Source organism: Aythya fuligula, chromosome 2, assembly GCF_009819795.1.
Source record: "Aythya fuligula isolate bAytFul2 chromosome 2, bAytFul2.pri, whole genome shotgun sequence".
Classification (NCBI taxonomy): domain Eukaryota; kingdom Metazoa; phylum Chordata; class Aves; order Anseriformes; family Anatidae; genus Aythya; species Aythya fuligula.
The window spans coordinates 87,494,338-87,500,337 of record NC_045560.1 but is presented as its reverse complement, the minus strand read 5'-3'; the positions used below and the strand labels follow the sequence as shown (position 1 = coordinate 87,500,337).

The following is a 6,000-nucleotide window of genomic DNA, read 5'->3' as shown; positions in this document are numbered from 1 at the left end:
ATCAGCTCATTGATTTATAGTAATGTATGAATATATCTATTTAATGACTGCACAAATTATATAAAATAATGTAGTATTATAATTCAGCTCTGAGCAATGGAAATAATAATCTCCAGTTCTATGGGAGATTATAATTTAATGGCAGCTTTGAAATGCCATGAAAAAGGTTTATGAGATTTGAGTAATGGTGTATATGTATTGTATATATATCCTACTAGTCTTTGAGGCATTTGTTCTGTTGTATGATGATCATGTGATTTAAGCTATTATATTCATGTGCATCTTTGTACTTCAGCTTTGCTTCAAAAATTTACAGCTGGAAAAAAATCAGCTTAATGAATTGACCCTTAGGGACAGAAGTATGCATGTTTATGTGCAAGAGAAACATCAAATTTAGAGATGAAGAATATCCTCAAAGATACCATTTAAAAAACATTGATTAAAATATTGGTTGAAACTGCAGTGGTAAAGGTATCCCTGCAAGAAACTCAAAGTGGTAAGATAGAACACGAAGTTTTCTCACTGTGACTAACAGGGAAAATAAAAATACCAATTCTCACGAGAAAGCTTCTTATGAAAGCAGTCCCTTGTGCTTTATTTACTTTGTTATACTTTATTTAACTGCTTCTGAAAAGTGTCTCTAAGGTTTTAAATGTTCTTTGTGCTCTTGTGAATGCATGTCATTTAACATTGCCTACTATAAAATCTCACTGAAGCTTTCTTCAAAGCAGTGCAACCCAGTAAGAAGTCATCAGACCCAACCTCTGTATGCAGCTCTGTGGTGACTCAGTTGAAAAACATTTTTCTTGTTTTCCTGCAATTTTCTTGTATACTTTTCCTTATAGGAGTAATGTAACTTTGTGGAATTTAATGGTATTATCTTATTCGTTGGTGGTAAATGATATAGGGACCTCTTAGACCCTGGCTGAAGGGCGCAATTATTAGCTAGCATAAATGAACAGAGGCAAGTGTGACAGCCATAATCTGCTGAACACAAGGGAGGGGCAATCTGAAACACACAGGCGAGAAAGCACCAGCACTGTGGGAAGCTTTTCTCTTCCCTATTCAGACTGAAATGCATTCAAGCATTTGAGATTTAGAGAAATGACTCCAGAAAGCAAACTTGTTTTATTAATTAATTGACGGTGTGCGTAGATGTATATGCAGCCCTGCATTGTCCTGTCAAGGTACTAGGAGACATAGGTAAGACTACCTGAGAAACTGTCTGTCTGTCTGTCTGTGTGTATTTGGGAAGGGAAGGAGGAGTTTGTTGGGCTTTGTTTTGGGTGGGTCCAAGTTATACAGTCCCTGACCTTGGCTTCAATCAAAAAATCGTAATTCTATTTTGACCAAGTTTTTAAAATGCTTCTCAAGGTATCTGGATTGCATGTCACCAAAATGTATTTATATTTTGAGTGGAAAGGAAAATTAGCTCAGAAGTGAAGCCAAAAGTTCTCCATATGTCCAACACAACCTGCATATCCCTCTGCTAGGCAACTTGCATACGTCCATGAATTATCCTTTCCTTAAGTATCTTGTTGTTTTCCACTGAAAAATTAATCACATGTTTAAATCATGTTTTTTACTAAGTTAAGCTTCAGAGGTTAAATATCCTGATGAAATAAGGTGTTTTTTAAGTGCTGAATTAAATCTGTATTCTTCTTCCCTTATTAATGTTGCAGGACCCCACTATTGTTTTAAATATGCCTTATCATACTCAAAATTCAAAAATAATAATAATAAAAAAAATAAAAAATACTTGGGCTCACTTGTAATAAGGAACTTAAAATGGCTAAAAGTACACACCCTGGATCATGAACTTCTGTATTTTCCTTTCATTTGTAAGTATTTCTTCAGATGAAAAGTAACAAAATGTTATTTAACAGCACCCCCAAAAATGCTGAGATCTTGCATTAACGATGATTCTCATAGCTTGATCTTTGAATGTGAGGGGGGAAGAAGAGTTGAGAGGTCAGATCATAAAACAGTGAACTGACAGTGCCAGAAGAACACATAGGTATCCGTTTACATCCTAAAAAATTGTGTTCAGTTCTCAACTTTTTTCAATACAGTATTTATATTTTGTATGTAACTTTGCATTGTTGAGTGAAATAAATTTACATTTACTTCCAGGGCATAGGTCTTGGAATACATGAGTTAGTAATAGAAACACTTGCTTCCTGTATTTCTTAGTTTTCCAATGGAGATTTTCTCATCAAAAAAAAAAAAAAAATGTGGAAATGAAGACATAGTGATTTCTCTGTAAACTTTTTCTAGAGGAAAAAAAAAAAAATCAGTGGTAATTGAAATGCTAAGTATAATATTAATATTTTCCTAAGTAAATTGATCAAATACAATAAAACCTTGAAAAGTGGAACATAGACTGAAAAGCTCTGAATTTAGAGAAGCAGGATGTTCTGCTTAGTAATAACTTTATTTTCCAGGGGTTTTTTTAGACCTAACTTTCTAGGGAAATGGGAGGAATCACTGAATTTTCAGTGAACTGAAAATTTTTCAGTAAACTTAATAGAATGACTTGGCAGTGGGGTGAGACAGATGATCTGGATTTTTTCACAATGACTGGTGTTTCATTGGTTCTTTCTTCTGCACATTTATATTTCTGGAAAGCTTTTTCTGTCATTAATGTGTGTGTTGTTTTTTTTGTTTGTTTGTTTGTTTGTTTGTTTTTCCTCAGTAGCACCACTTGATAAAGCCGAGCGTGGGGACATGCGAATGTCACTAGAGGGTGCTGCGCATCTAGTTTTTTAGGATCTTTTTTCCCTTCAAAGTATCTGTGGGTAGCACGAGGTTGTGGTGTATCTAACACAATTCGCTGTTGTGGTTCTGAACTATCTGATTACTAGTTGGACAGGCCTGATAGTCCTGATAAGTGTTATATAACATTTTGGGAAATGACTAGGAGATAATTCTGCCTAGAGATTGACAGGAGATGTTGTGTTCATGTTCTTACAGGCTCTTTTCTTGAGCTTTGCTTAAAAAATATTTATCTCTGTGCCATTTTCCTGTCTTATGTGCTTAATTATTTTTATTTTTTTTAAAGACATGTAGCACCATTTTCTTAATTCATTCTTAAATCATTTAAGCATAAATGGCTTGAGATTTTGAATTTGTTAGGTTCAAACCATCTTTTAAGATAACTTTTGCACATGCCAACCCAGCTGCATTTTCTGGTAACAAGCAAAGCAATAGCTCATGCTTATCATAATGATCTACACCTGTAAACGTTATTTAATTGCTCTGAATACCTATTGGCATTTCAGAGCCAAAGCTATTATATCTGAAAAACATGAGACTGTCAGGTATGGTACTGGGACACAAAATAAATATGCAGACAGAAAAATAAATAAATAAATCAATAAAAATAGACATTAGCAGCAGCATGAATATGACCTGTGCAGCAGGTCAGAACACCCAAGCCAGCTCTAAATGTGATAGTATGGGTGGACACAACAGAATTGCTCCTCTTGAGCCTTCTGCAGGAAATTGTGTGTACCTGATCACATCTGGGATGAATTCAGCCTCTAATAACATCTGACATTCAGATGTGGTGAGTTATATTTGGGGAAACCTCTTGTTGTCATTCTACAAGAAAAGGAATGTTGGCATTCTGGTTGCCACAACTAAACTTTTTCATTTTTAGGTTAACTTATGTTTTCAGACCTCAGGGAGGTGCTTGATTTGGGAATTGTAAGGCTTTGGTTATCTCAGAGCTTTTGTGACCATCAGAGAAATAAGAGCATGCTGTTATCACAGGACCCATCAGGAAGTCAAGCACAGATTTTATTTTTCATGTTGTCATTTTCCTAGGTATATACCCCTTGGTATAATAATGAAATGGTCATTTACCCAGTGAACTTCAGGCAGTATTTTTCTGCTGGTGAGGCACAACTATGCCCAGTTGTACCATCCCACCTCCTCCTTGGGCTCAACTCAGAGACGACCCTACACCCATGAGCATCATATGGCCCTGCTCAACAGCTGTGCCTGCCTGGCCCCTCTGACAGGAATGTCTGACACAAGAAAAATTGTTCCTCTTCTGACAAGTGACTTGCAGTTAATTAGTTCTAATACAAAATAAACAGACATCCATTTCCAACAGGACGTAGATGCTTCCTCCCACCCAGGGGCTAGCATTCTGCTTGTCTGCTACATACATATACACTGTGAGATGTGCCTGGCCTTTTCCTTTTCACAATAAAGAGTAAATAAAGAGTCCCCTTTGACTCCAAGTCTGAAGCTGCTACTTTACAGTGATGTCCATATCCTGTTTCCATTAGGTCTGTGACGTGTAAACTGGTCAGGTGATGACCCTGGATCAGGACAGACGTCATAACCCCAAATATTTGCTTCCAGTGCTACTTAACACTCACTATTTGCCTTAAGATAGCAACCCAGCTTTTCTTAGGGTAGTTTTCATTTGGAAGCTGGCCTGCAAGAAGCTCCAATTTAAGCCAGAACAGACACAGAGAAGTAAGCTAAACCATGGAGAGGTGAAGTGACTTCAGTTCTGGTGCTAAGAAAAGCTTTGACAGGACCCATATACCAAACCATCCCCAGTCCTCATGGCTTGGAGGGGAAAAGAGATTCAGATGTTTGGTTAAGACTAGTCTTGGAGGAACTGTTTCAGAAAACTGAATCAACTTGTTTTGCTCTTGCAATTTGATTTCTGAAGAAAGATTATGATCTGTAAATGGTCTAGTGGTTTAGGTCTGTTTTATCTGAACACCTGGGCAAAATTTGATCAAAGAGGAGAAAAGAAGCAGCAGCCACTCACCATGTGCAGTGTTGTGGTACTTCCTTTTGAGCATCCTGTGATAGGAACTCAGATGTGCTGAGGTCCAGAATTTGTGCTGAGGTTCAGTATCTCTCTTCTCAAATGTTTTTTTGTTTTGATTTGATTTGATTTGATTTGTTTAGTTTTGTTTTTCTCAGGAGTGCACACATAAAGCACCTAATTAAATTTCCATTTGGGCTTGGATTTGGGATGGAGGAGTGTGTGTGAAATACCTCCACAGCTTGGGATGGTATTGACATTTTGCAACAATGAAATGAACTGAAGTTAAGGAATGACTATTGGGGCAAATCTCCGATTTGCAGAGCTGAAAATCCTAGTAGAAAGTGTTTTTCTATTATTAGTTTTGAGGGTTTGGGTCAATTCTTGATTATGTAAACTTGACTAAAATAATTAGTGATATTGTCAATGAAATTTTAATAATGATGTCTTTTAATTTCCCTTGTTGTAATGTTTTTGTCTACTGAAGCTTTTCTCTCAGAGGCTTTTAAGCCATAGTCCTCCAATCTTTTTCAATCCTGATTGAACTGATGTCGTGTGAGATAAGTCCTTTTTGACTGACTAAGAAAATAAGATTTGGGACAAGTGGCTTTATTCAGTGCTGTCTATAATGTTACAACCATCACTAATGTGTGAAAATCATAACATAAAATCCCTTTGTAGTTGCTGTCTTGGCTAAAATATCATAACTGCAACAGTGGCATCTGGCTAAAAAATGTGAGCTATTACAATGTAGGTCAGGTCAGTGGTTTTGTTCCAACAGTATGTCAGCTTCCACTCTTCTGCTTCATTTCTCATGCTTAAAAATAGCTAATTCTTCTGGTCATTAGGGCACTCACAGAACTGCAGAAGGAATTGGTATAAATCCTGCCACAACTAATGTAGTTAAGTGTCAGACCTATTTTTGCATTTGACCCAAGTTCCTTGACAGGTATTTTGGGATGGCTCGGTTTCTGAGTGGAGCCTACTAAGAAACTTTGTCATAACCATGGTCATAACTAAAAATCCTTACAAAAATTTTCCCATCAAGAAACTGAAACTGTTTCCCCCATCCCCACACTGCCCAAAAACACAACCAACCAACCAAATAAATAAACAACTAAATCTTCTTGTGAACACTGTACACTCAGGCATTAACTTTCTTTCATGCGTTCCAGTGTATTTCGATATTTTTCAGTCACTGTATA

The 6,000-nt window shown here is 36.6% G+C and overlaps 1 protein-coding gene across 1 annotated transcript in view; it reads left to right on the top strand.

Moving 5' to 3' along the window:
• Positions 1-1,062: 1,062 nt before the first annotated feature.
• Positions 1,063-6,000, top strand: part of COBL (cordon-bleu WH2 repeat protein) — a 197,719-nt gene continuing 192,781 nt past the window's right edge. Inside the window, exon 1 of the mRNA XM_032182843.1 lies at positions 1,063-1,203. The gene's annotated coding sequence lies outside the window, so the exon portion shown is untranslated. The remainder of the gene's footprint in view (positions 1,204-6,000) is intronic.